Raw genomic sequence first — 13,073 nt, forward strand, 5'->3', positions numbered from 1 at the left:
CGGCACAAGCTGTGAGGAGGCGCTTGGCAGTAATCTGAGGAGGACAAAACGAAAGCGCTTTTTTGCATTGAAGTTTTAAGTGTCATGGCGGACCTTTAATTACATATTCTGGCCGTCGCGTCATCGGGTCATGACTGCGGTATCCTTGAAAACTACTCTTACCTCCAACAATATCTTGGATGTTCTCACGGGGAAGTCTCTCTATTTCTTCTCTCTGGTCCGCGCAGAATCTCGTCTCTTTAGCGCTTAGCGGAAATTACGTCAGACACGTGCAAACCGCCTGTCCTTTGTGCTTTCGTCTTTTAGCCTGCATGATATCCTGGGATACATTTGCAAAAACAACAAATATCATCATGACGATTTGAATTTTGGATATCTAAATCTTTGTAAAATTGTTGTCCCGCTGTATTAGCGTGGAGATACTATAAAAACATATCGCGTCGTAACCCCTGACATGGTGGGATGTATGGTCCTGGGAGTTGTAGTCAAAATGATTTCACGATTAGCCGATACATTTAACAGTCATTAGCCTGTTGATATATGTATTTTTTTTTTAATTCTTTTTTTTTCTTCTTTTTTTAATTATAATATTAATATTATATTATTAAATATATGTAAGAAATCTGCAAACCTAAGGCAGTGCCATCACGGCAGTTCAAAATATCTAACTATGTACATCTTTAAGAGATTAAATATCGAGAACCTTAGTGAAAAAGGTCACAACCTGTGCTCAAGCATTGTGAGTTTCGAAGTCCGGGTCAACCCTGGAACTCCCTCAAATCCTAAAGTGCATCTCATATTATATTGTACAACTCTTCATGGGGCTTGATCCTACCCAATGTCCAGAATGTTAGATGAAAACCGACTGCATGGGATCCCTCATAGTAATACCATCATGGCTCTACATATATTCATAGTAACCGGGAATTGATTAGAAATTGATCAGAATGATCATGGTTTGTAAATCTCTGAAATTTCGTTAAGCCCATCTACTGCTGTGTTGAATCTAATGATCAACATTGCTTCTCTTTTTGTTAATTTTGCGTCTAGATCTCCACCTCTGTCATCTTGCTCAACCGTAGAAATGACTGTCCATCTTAGGTCTTTCTCTGTATATGTATTTCCATGCCAGTGGTTCACTAAAGGGACTGTTTGCACGTTCTTCCTGATTCTAGATTTGTGTTGCGAAATTCTGTGATGAATTTCCTGATTAGTCTTGCCTATGTATAGTTTTTCACACGGGCAGAGTATCCCATATACCACATACTTGGTCTTACAATTAGAGAACATCTCATGTTTCCAGTGGATGGCATTGTGTGAGAACAACTCTCCCTCCATTGTCGATTCACAACAGGTGCAAGTCCCGCATTTGTGATGTCCTTTCACTGGCAGCAACCCAACATAGTCACGGAGGGCTGCTCTTTTTGATTTTGGTAGTGCTGCTCTCACTATCTGATTTGCGATGCTTCAATCTTTCTTAAACGCAAACAGTGAAACATCTGTCAGTCTTTTATCAAGATTTTTTACCAAATCAAAATTCTGGTAAATTACTTTCTTTAGCCAATTCGACGTGGGACAATAGGTTGACACACAAACAATCCTCTCTATCGTTGTTTTTTCATTTCTCTCGAGTACGGTTTCACTCGGAGTCCACCATGCTCTCTTCATTGCTCTCTTTAAGAGCTTTTTGGGGTACCACGGACTAGGATTTTCTCTTTCAGGTTATTCGCATGGAGTATATACTCCTCTTTAAAGGAACAATTCCTTCAATTTTCTTTCAGACTTCGTGAGTGATTGATTGCGAAATTGAGGGTTTTGTTTCTGTCCGTTTTTTTCTTAAACAATGTCGTTACCAATCGTCCTTCTGTAACATACACCTCTATATCCAGAAATGGCATTTTATAGTTTGAGTAGTTCATGCTAAATTTTATATCAGCTGTTCTGTTGTTTAGCCAATCATGGAAGGAGTGTAGATCTTCCTCATCTCCTGTCCATACCATGAAAATGTCATCGATGTATCGAACCCAGCTTCCAATCCACTTGCCGAAGGGGTTGTTACTGTAGACAAATTTGTCTTCATATTTGGACATGAACAGAACTGCTAGCTCTGGGGCGAATGGACACCCCATCGCTACTCCTTTTATCTGATAATAGAATTCATCTTTGAAATTAAAATAGTTCTTTTTGAGGGCAAGACTTGCCAATTCCATGATGAATTCCAGAATATGTAATTAAAGGTCCGCCGTGACACTTAAAACTTCAATGCAAAAAAGCGCTTTCGTTTTGTCCTCCTCAGATTACCCCCAAGCGCCTCCTCACAGCTGGTGCCATTATAATTGGGTCGGGAGAAGACCAAGATTCAATCAGGTACATCAAGCTGCATCTGCGCTCTAATATTAAAATAATTAAAATAACAGATAACCCAGTGCCTAATGATAGATATCTATCCAAAAGATATGTAAACAACATTTGGATCCGCCATCGGCTCCATGCCGTTCTCAGCATGTCCCAAGTAAGATTTTGGATTCCTCGATACCAAATGTCTGACACTTTCATTGGCTATACAAAGTAACAGGATTGTGACAGGATGACTATTATTATTTTTTCTAGGAGTGACAGTTGATATATGAACAATTGAGTTTCGACTAGTGGAGAAGGTAAGGGCGTATGCACACAGGAAGTGGCTAGAGTCAGGGGTCTTTTGAGGTCACTAATTAAGACAAGGATATCTCCTTTTCATGTCTTTCAGCTATTTTGGTCCTGATGAGAATCCCCACACCTGGAGGGATTCGAAACGCGTAGACTACGGTGTTTAGGCCAATCAAACATAAAACTTGCATACGTCGGCAATTCAGTCCAATCTATTTTGTTGACCGCTTTTTCTCGGTTTTTGTACTAAGGGTTGTTGACTAAAAAAATTCTTATTAAAAGTGTTTATCTGGTAAAACAATTTGAAAAGGGAGTTTTAGTGGATGTATAATCGGAAGTGAAGAGTGGTGTGAGTGGTGTGTAGTGACAGTTTGATAGTGTTGGAGTCTTTGATTGAGTGAATGGTTTATTGAGAGTGTGCACAAGTGAAGTTGGATGGAAAGTGAAGTAGTCTTTTTTCAGAGTGTGAGGGGAAAAGGGTGGTTTGTTCTATATGTTAAAAACATTTTTTGATAAAAATGTAAAGATGTCGACAATGTTTTGTGTTGTTAAAATTCTAACGTAAATTGTGAAAATGTTTGGATTAAATCCATCGGAAACAGTGGTTGTTGTGACATTGGTTTTGTTTCAATGCGCTATGAATAGAGTTTGAAGGCAGTTGCAGCACTGGCGTTTTTCTTTGTTATTTGGGTAATAGCATACCAGCATGAGAGCAGCGTCTGGATTGGCAATGGGGTGTCTGGGAGCTTGTGCGTTGGCAGCTGGGAGTTGGAGCAGACAAGCAGAAGACCACTGAGGCAGCAGCCAGCAGGTACATTATTTTTCTTTACCCTATTTTTCTTCCCTGCCCTACTCCTCCCCCTGCACTCCGCGCCTGTTTGGCTTTACAGTAGCTGCCACTGACTTCTTTTAAACTCTTTTCAACAACAAGTGGCACAAAACCAAACTGATCCTAACACCATATATTTTAGAACTGAGTAACCATGGCCAAACTCTTTCAAGAACAAAACACAAGCTCAAGGCATATGAAAGATAGAGAAAGAGATTCTGGCTCTCAGAATTCAGGACAAGAAACCCATTGTAAGAAGAAAATGCAGAGAGAACAAGTAATGCCATTTTATAAATTTCGAAGGATTCGACTCCAACCCCCTCCTCCACCCTCTTTGGTTTGTGTTAGACACTTACTAGACATCTGAGCCTCAGACAGGGAGGCCCTGCACCCCAGAGACTTCCAGGAGGTGATTCTAAGAAAATAATAAGATGAATCAAATCAGAAAAGTGAAGGGCAGAAATGAGCAGTAAACACAATTTGATAAGGAGAGTCAAGTATCACAAAGTGAACGCCATGAACAACACAAATTGGCATAGCTAATAGGTCTCGCCATTTGGCTTTGCCAACACAGACCGATTTGCTTTGCAAGTAAATGAGGTTGACAAGAAAGCAAACCGATGGTAAGCAATGGGCTGACTAGAAGCCCAAATGTAAGTATTAGTATTTCCACTATAGGCCTAAAATGTATAAATAAAATAAGGTCCTGAGAAGTATAGTGATGTGGGCAGTGCTTAATTTGTAAAATATTAAGTGCCAGGGCTCTGACCAGGAGGCCACTGCAGCTTGCACCACCCATCGCCCTTGTAATTGCTGCCAAAACAACTACTAACCATCACTCACACGTGTAAATGCGACAGCTCATATTATTCCAGGTCCCCAAAGCTAAATGAGTGGCAGGGGAGGTAGGTGTTAGCAATTTTAAATGTATATTGTATTCCTAAACAGTTGTTCTGGTCATCTCTAAATTAGATGAGCAGCGCCACCATATGGTGGTCTGTTCTGAATAGCGTGTTGACAATTAGGTGCTGGTGCCGAGCACCGGAAACCATGTAAGTGCCGGTGCTGAGCACTGGAAAGCACCGGCTCAAATTAAGCACTGGATGTGGGACAATGTCATGGTACAATCAAACTGCACCAGCCAACTAGCTCTCTAAGGTATGTTCCCATTCACCTGAAACTTTTAGCAAGTTATTAAATGGACAAAATGTTGATAATAAATAATGTAGGGAAGAGAATGGATCCTAAAGGAACTCTATACTGACTCGCTAGTCAGACACTTCTCCTACCAATAGATAGTGGTGAAGAAGGTGAAGCGAACAAGGTTGGTAAGAAGATAAGACCAGAACTGTTCATGACCCCGAGCAAGTAACAACAGTCTCAATTCCATATGAAGGACAAGAACTTGACTGCAAATTGTGCTGAATGAGGTGAGCAACTAGAAAATGTTATACCCCAGATACAGCCATCAGCGTCAGGATCCTCGACATGAACGGGAGGGCAGATACTGGGCAGATGTTAACCGAGTCTCATGCATTAATACCAAGTTTCTTCAGTCTGAAGAATGCTTGTTTCAAACTTTACGGGACCTAACGTTCTAAGCGGCTCAAGCTGTAGAGCAGTTGGAATCACTGGTCCCTTCAGTTCATGTGTTAAATATGGTAATCCTCATAGGAGGTAGGGGGGTGATGTGGGAACAAAAATCTGGAAAGTGGCTATATTGCTCAACATAATGTGGCATACAACCTCCACAGTGCTTAATTTGAGCTGGTGCTTTCCGGTGCTCAGCACCGGCACCTAATTGTCAACACTGTACTTAGAACAGTCCACCACATGGTGGCGCTGCTTATCTAATTTAGAGATGAGCAGAACAACGGTAATTTAGGACTACAATAAACATTACAATTGCCAATACCTGCCTCCCAAGCCATTCCTTTAGTTTCGGGGACCTGCAATAATCTAAACTGTCGCAATTGCAGGCGAGAGTGATGGTTAGTATTTGTTTTGGCAGCGATGACAAAAGCGATGGGTGGTGCAAGCTGCAGTGGCCTCCTGGTCAGAGCTCTGGCACTTAATATTTTACAAATTAAGCACTGAACCTCCCACCCCTTTGTTTCACTCTAATTCCTACAGGTAAAGTTCTAGTCTCTACAGGCAGACCTTCTGTATGCAATGAGAACGATAAACACTGTATTTATTTACTGCAGCCAAATCTGCTTTTCAAGTTATATTAAACATTTTCCATGCAAATATCCACGCAGTTTCTCAACGTACCACAATGTAACCACTATCTCAAGCCAGTTCTCTATCGAGCAGCAGCATGAAAACATCACAGAGTATGGGTACCAGCTGGGTTCAGGACCCACAGCCATCCAAACCCACACCAACACAAGTGGCATCAGCATTGTGCTCTCTCTCAACCCTGACATCAAGGCACAATTTTATCACCATGACTGGCAGCAGTGGCAATACTATGGAACTGAATGTGCATAGTCAGGGGCCAGGCTAGTGCACCTGACTAAATCCTATGGACGGTGTCAGAGTGGTGGAAGGATTTGCAGAGGGCAACATGTAGCTTTTGACAAACTATCATTGAAGACCTCCTCCTCCATTGGCTCCCACTGCATAGTGCCCCTAGAATAAAGTGGCATAGCAGACCACCTTTGGGATATGTGCTATGACAAACAACCTCTTGAAAAACCTACCAGAGAAGACGGTCTCACAAAAGAAATATCACAGCAGATGTTACTTGGAACGAGCTAGAATACCAGATTTCCTCAAGAAACTGGCATAGAAGCAAAACACCTCAAGAAAGCTTATCCACATAGGCTAGTTGGCTTGAAGCAGGCGTCCCTTTCAGAAGACAGTCAAGTGTGTATGATTCGCTAGGCATTGTACACTGATGAAATCGGGAAACAACCTTAACAACGAAGTTTTAATTACGACTTACCCTAACAACGAAGCCCGAACAACGACAATCCTTAACAACGACTTTCCTAAACCACGACTTTTCTAAACCACGAACGATCTAAGACTGCCAAGGCCTGACACGAAAGTCTTCTACATTGTTGATTAAGCAATTTACAAATATGTGTTTGCCTGAAACGTTTGAGGTTGCGAGGAGCCACACACTTTAGTTAAGCCCCCTCCTATGACTGCTAAAAGAGAAGCATCAGTTGTGAATCCTGTTTTTAAGTAATGTCAAAATGATAAATGCACGCGCACGACGGGGCAGGTGTGCATTTCAGTCGTGAGGAAGAAGAGATAAAGCTATTTAAGTTGCTCTTCCTCTTCCCCGTTCTGACGCCTCCTTGCTGCAGAGAAACACTCTGCATGGTGGTCACTCCCCTTCGCCCCCACTGACCTGACACGCTCATCGACTCCTGGCATGATTCACTTGGCACTGCAGCCACCAGGCAGACGGGCTCTGAGGAGCGCGGGGAAGCAGCCAGCTTTCATCCTGCCAGCTTTGTAGCAACATAGGGGGCACAGCGTTACTGGGAATGCTCTCGCCTCAGCCAATAAGGGAAGATGAGGGCTGTGGGGGGGTCTCCCCCTACACATACATTGTTTAAATGAATCTATTATTAGATTTATTTTATAAAAAATGTCAAACATGCGAATTAAAAAAAAAAGTGGTGTAAATGTGTAATTTAAATACTTTATCGTGGTTTAGGAACTCGTTCTAAAAAAAGTAGTGGTTTGGGATTGTTTGATGTTTAGCCATCGTGGTTGAGGAATTCATGGTTTAGGCAGTAGTGGTTTAATCATACATCGGATGAAATCATCTCAATGGAGAATATTCCCAGCAGGGCTACGCTTATGTGTGAAATTAAATGGGGAGACTATTGATGTGTCTACCTTTCTTCTACATTTGAAAAAAAATAACAATATATTTAAAAAAAGTGTCTTAAAATAACTTCTGCCTCTGAAAAGTGCCTTTTAAAACTGATCGCTACAGGACTTGACCCCTGGAGTGGGACATTCCGCAGCAGACCATCAGTGAAACCTCTGGAGAAGGCTGTCTCATGACACCGTTGATCAAGCAGTCCACATGTGGCCAGTTTCCTCCTTACACTATCCAAAGAGCCGGTGTTTGATAAATGATCTGGCCTTCGGGGTGAGGCTGTGCCAATAGCCATAATGTAACACCCACTCTTTATTGTCACCAGTGTACTGCTCCCTAGGCATGGATGCTTTCAAAAGGTTCCCAGGAGGCTTGCCTATACAGCTAAACATATTCAGTAGACAAAAGCCAAAGACTGTGCTAGCAGGGCTGGTCAAAACAAACGAAAAAACGTGAAAGATTCCAACAAGACAACTGGGCCTGCTGCGGGCAGCATGCCACCAATATCTTTCTCCAGTGCCCTTTTAGATACATTTGCAGACGCTGTAATTTACTTCACCTCTCCACAGTACTTCATCGAATGACCATCTGAAAAGAAGTGATATATCTTTTTTATTTGTATTTGACACTTTGGTCAGTCACTGCAGCTGGTGATCTGCTAATCACATGAGAGGTATTAAAATACTCCAGCGCCGCCTCCATCTGCGTGACCGCGGCTGCCAGAGTCCCAGGCTCGGCACATTTGGGTAGTTAAAGGCTTTGTACGTTCCAGTGCCTGCGCAGTGGCACCAGCAGGGCCCTTCCATGCCAGGCACGAGTGCCAGGGAAGACTGTGAATCAAACTGCCACTGCCCGCTCTACGCATTAAACACTCACTTACAGACCCATGTCAAACTTCCCATGAAGAACAACCCCGTCTCACACGCACGGGAAGACAAATCTACTGACGGGAGCCGCAGCATAGGTTTAAGACTTCCTAGAGGCAGGACTGTAGAAGGCCTCAAGGGACGAGGATCCAAGAGTCAAACACACTGGACCCCTGCCATCCCAACATCCACACCGAGAGCCAGGGAAGCTGGCAAGGGAGGATCTGCAGAAGTGTCCGGTCCGACACACAAACCACTCTGTACTGGTAGAACAGCGGCATACTGCAAGTTGATGGAACCACCCTGTGGAATGTGGCGAGGGGGTCCTGAAAGTCCTCCATCCTACAGGTTTATTAGGCCATAGGCTGAATGGGGATCCCCTGAAGGGTTTCCCCACCCGCCAGGACCGCAGGATCTGAAGGCTTGCGTAGTTTGGCCTTGGAGAGAGGACAACATCTTCAGCATTTGCATGCAGTGCCCTGCCCAGAACAAACAATCACTAATAATGCATGGACTAGAGAATGATAGATATAGAGATCGATCGATAGATAGATTTTATTGCACAATTACTTACAAATTTTGCAATTCCTACGAAAAGGACTAGAGAATGACATATGCAGTGAAACCAGACAGCCCCACACTTCCCAGCTCTGGCTACATTTCCTACGATGCCTACATCCCAAAAGATTTGCGGGCACTTATGATGGCAATGTTCTGAAGAGTTATTTAAACCTTCCCAAACACAGCGCGGTGCTGTGCCAGAGCGGGTCCCTGCAAGTCTGCTGCTCCCGCAGTGCTGTCTGCTGCAGGGACATCCTCTGACCACCAGGGGCATCCAGCTCCTTTCCCGTCTCCAGGGTTCCGGAAGCATCTGACTCCCAGCTGCTTCAGCCGATTGGTGCTGGTTCCTCAGGAAGATAAAGATTTGGTAAACTCATGAACCTCTCAATGACAGCATAATTCACACTATACAGGGGCGAGCACAACTGAGTCGACAACTAAGATACAATGAATTATGAGCAAAGAACCTGTAGTCCACAGGAGGCTGGAAGTCCTTTTCTCCGCTCCATTTCTCTTTTCTGTCCCCCCTCTTTTAACCGTGTGTTTCTCCCTGTTTGCCTGTGGAGGTTTGAGAGGGGGCAGGAGTGGGGCTGGGGATCATCATAGTCCATGCAGGCGCGCAACACCCATTGGACACAAAGGGCTTCAGCCCCCCCCCCGTCGTGTGTGGCAGCCCGGGCTGAGACACCTTCCCGGGCAAAAAAGCAGACGCACCCGAGCACTTCGCAGGTCTTTAAAAGACCATGTGCATGTTAATGAGCCCTTGCTGTTGTTTCACCCCTTCTAAGAGCCCCTCAGCTCCACTCTGCCTATTGCTTAAAGATTCAGCCCCCCCCCCCCCGAAAGTTTTTCTTAGGCCCCCGCCCCCTGAAATTTGGCTCTAGTTGCGCCTCTGAGTCCATATCCTTCTGATTGTTTTTCCAGGTGCCTGATATGCCGCTGACCGCGGCCCCCGCAGGGGGCCACTCGGCGGTCGGCGCCTTAGTGGCCCCGGGGCCCCGGTCACCCCTCCCCACTCCCTCCTTCGGGGGGGGCGGGGGCAGGGATCCTGATTGTTGCCCCCCCTCCGTGTCGGGGGCCGGAAGTGACGCGCAAGGCGCGTCACTTCCGGGCCCAGGTGTGAGGGGAAGGCTATTTAGCCTTCCCCCACCCTCACTGGCGACCTCTTTGTCGCCCACCTCGCCTTTTTACGGTCGCTGGCTGCTCGTCGCTGTTTCCCGGGTTCCGCGCCGGATCGGTGATCGTCGCTGCCCCCCTTTAACGGTGAGTCTTGTTGCTTCCGCTCCACCCCGGCCCCGTCCCTGGGCAGTACCAGGTCGACGGGGCCCCTGTGGCTTGGATGACCACGGGCGGAGGGGGCACAAGATCAAAGCGGGAGCTGAATTTGTATGTAGTGCGGCGTGGTTTTGTGCGGCAATGAGCAGTACGTTTAAGCGCCTGCGGGCGCTCGTGGGGGAGTGAGAGCATTATTGTCGGGTGCGCCGTCGGAAGTTTCAGCGTGTAGGGCACGCTTGGTGCCGAGCGTTACGGGGATTATGGATAAGGCTTGGGAATATTGTGTTGTACTAAGGGAGAGGAGGTTAGCACTCCCCTTGACAAGGATGGAAGTGGTCCCGGTGGCCTTGACAACGCATACACGGTTAAGGCACTGCCACTTACTTCGCTCCCCCCCCGCTTGTGGCGTCCATGCTTTTGGGGGTCGCGCTTATCTTTCTCTCGCTGGCGATCCCGGTTAATGAGTACACCCAGCAGCCCCGTGTATCGAGCTGGGCTCCGGAAGGATTTGGTTTTGCCGCGGTATGCGGGTACCCAGTCCATTGCGGCAGATATTCAACGTCCTGCGCTAACTCTCTGGGTCTAGAACAGGCGCACGGTTCCCGTGGCATGTGTACAACTTAGGGATTTACTCACAGCTTTCCGAAGCTCTTTTTGATTCGGGTGGGCGGGGCAACGAGCTTCTCGCTGCCGATTTATAACACCCCCTCCCCCGCGAGCCCCGAAGTATGGGGGGGGGGGGGCTTTGTTGGTGTTGACCCGGCGGCAGCGTCACCATTGCGGCGAGTTCGCGCTCGCTCATTTAAATACGTGTATATGTAAGTTATCCCGGGTCGCTGGTTTATACCCGTTTCGTTTATATTTAACCGAGCTTTTGGGGTCGTGCCACATCTTGGGCCCTGGGCAAATCACTTAAGCTCCCGTGCCTGTATGGGTTTAAATACAGGGTGAGACGTGTCCCAATAACATTAGGGGCGAGTACAGGGAAGCACACATAATCGAACAACCTGCCCCGGGGGCTTCCAGAGGCTTGAGTTACGAAAATCTAAGAGGAAGGCGATTGCCCCGCGCCCCTCAGTGCGGAGGGCTTTCCACGGTCTCGCTTGGGCCCGTGGCCGCCCTGTGAGCGAGCGCGCGCTATTTAAAATGCAGTAGGAGAGATGCTGAGCCGGGCCATTTAAAGCGTTCAAATAACTTCGGGTCCGGTGCGCGCTAGGTAAATACAACCTTCAGGTCGAGCGCGCGCTATGTAAATAAATGTAATAAGCGGGATGCTTAGTCGGGTCATTCCAAGCGCGCTCATAACTTCGGGTCGAGCGTGCGCTATGTAAATTCAACAGGCCTAATGCATGCGGAGACGGGTCATTGCAAGCGCTCCTAGGACTTCGGGTCGAGCGCGCAATATTTAAACACGACAGGCCTAATGAATGCTTAGACGGCCATTTCAAGTGCTCCAAGATATTGAGCGCGCGCGATACATAGCTCAATGTTAAGTCTGGTGTCTACGGTCGTAAATGGTCTCACAGGACAGGCGTTCGAGTCCCGGGAACGCGGTCAAATGTCATAAAATTTCGAAATCATCTTTCTAAATTACAACGATGCTTAAACCACCGCTTGCGTCTAGCACTCCCATTACCTTGGGGTTATCTCGACGCTACATAGGAGGTGCCTTTGCGACGGGGGCAGCATGATAGAGGTGGGCACCGCTGCATCTGGCCGGTGGGGCGATGGCTAAATGGGCAACCTAAACTTCAGTGGTGTGGCGCAGGCGCGCACCAGTTGCCGTGGTTGGGGTGGGGGTCGAGGCGAGCGAGGTGGGCATTGTAAGAAGTGATATGTATGACCACCCGTTGGGCTCTCGTCTCTGTGCTCCAGATCTCCCCCCCCCCCCCCCCCCCCAAAAGGGCGGGCTGTGAGCCGCGGGTCGCGTTGCCGTCCTGGACAAAGCATTTATTCCCCGTGTGTATGTAATATGTAATGTAAAGTGTGCCAATAAGTTTGTAGGCACGCTACAATAAAGGCAAATGAACGGAGATTTGGTCGGGGCGCAAGCGAGCACCATGCTGCTTGCCAGGTTCAGGGTGGGGATGAGGGCAGACGCGAACAGGGTGTGCATGGTTAAATGTGATGTGTATGAGCACCTGTGTCCCCTCTCCCCCCCCCCCCCTTTTTTCTTGCGGTACAGCCACGCCTTTTCGTGTACGCATATTTCTTGCGCTTATGCTGGTTTCTTTTGCAGTACATTCGTCCGCTTTCACTGACTGGAGGATTATTAATTGGCGACAGAGAGACGCGAGACAAACACCATCCGTATTCGGGGCTCAGACGGGAGTAAGTACGGGCAGTTGGGGGATGGGGGTACCTCTCGGAGTAGCATGTGGCACTCAGGAGCGAAGAACTAACCTCAAAGGGGGTGAACAGGCGGTTAACTTTCTCTCTTTCCCAATTGCAGATAAGAGAGAACAACTGCTAAGTGATGGACAGCCAAGGATTATCCCCCCCCCTTTTCACACCAGGGACACAGGTTGAGGAGTCCGTGCCGGACACTTCGGAGGAAGCACGGATTGCCGCTTTCCTGGAGCTGACGAGGGCCAAGGGTTTAGCTTGGGCGACGGAACTATTGAAAGCCAGTACCCCCCCAGACTCTGGGATAGCGATGGACGGTCCGGCTACGGATAAGGATGTAGGGGAGGTTGCGGGCCCGTCACGGTCGAAAAGAATCCGCCGCCCCACGAGCAAAGACTTTCCGGTAGAACAGCCACCGGCTCGGAATAGAGCGGCCCCTCCTCACAGGGCCCCAGCGCCCCCCCAGGCGGCGGTTAGCTTGGGGACGGGGGCGCACAACGGACTGCCTGGCCCGCCCCAGGCGACATTTGCCTCAGCAGAGGATTTGGGTAAGCTTTCAGACACTTTAAAAGACTTCATGGCTGAGGTCAGATCCGGTCTGCTGCTTGCCAGGTCACCCCTAGGGGTTGGTCCGGCCGCCCCACCGCCGCCGAATGTTCTCCCGGCGCCGGGGGGCTTCACGCAGGTGTGGTGTCAGCCG

The 13,073-nt window shown here is 47.5% G+C and overlaps 1 protein-coding gene, 1 long non-coding RNA gene and 1 pseudogene across 2 annotated transcripts in view; 2 read left to right on the forward strand and 1 right to left on the reverse strand.

The window, feature by feature from the left end:
- The window catches only part of LOC146810990 (uncharacterized), a 711,140-nt gene that overhangs the window by 277,345 nt on the left and 420,722 nt on the right, over window positions 1–13,073 (forward strand). The window lies entirely within an intron of this gene.
- The window catches only part of LOC146810991 (solute carrier family 22 member 4-like), a 381,961-nt gene that overhangs the window by 101,780 nt on the left and 267,108 nt on the right, over window positions 1–13,073 (reverse strand). The window lies entirely within an intron of this gene.
- Window positions 10,310–10,448, forward strand: LOC146810992 (U6atac minor spliceosomal RNA; annotated as a pseudogene).

This window comes from Triturus cristatus, chromosome 7 (genome assembly GCF_964204655.1).
Source record: "Triturus cristatus chromosome 7, aTriCri1.1, whole genome shotgun sequence".
Lineage (NCBI taxonomy): Eukaryota > Metazoa > Chordata > Amphibia > Caudata > Salamandridae > Triturus > Triturus cristatus.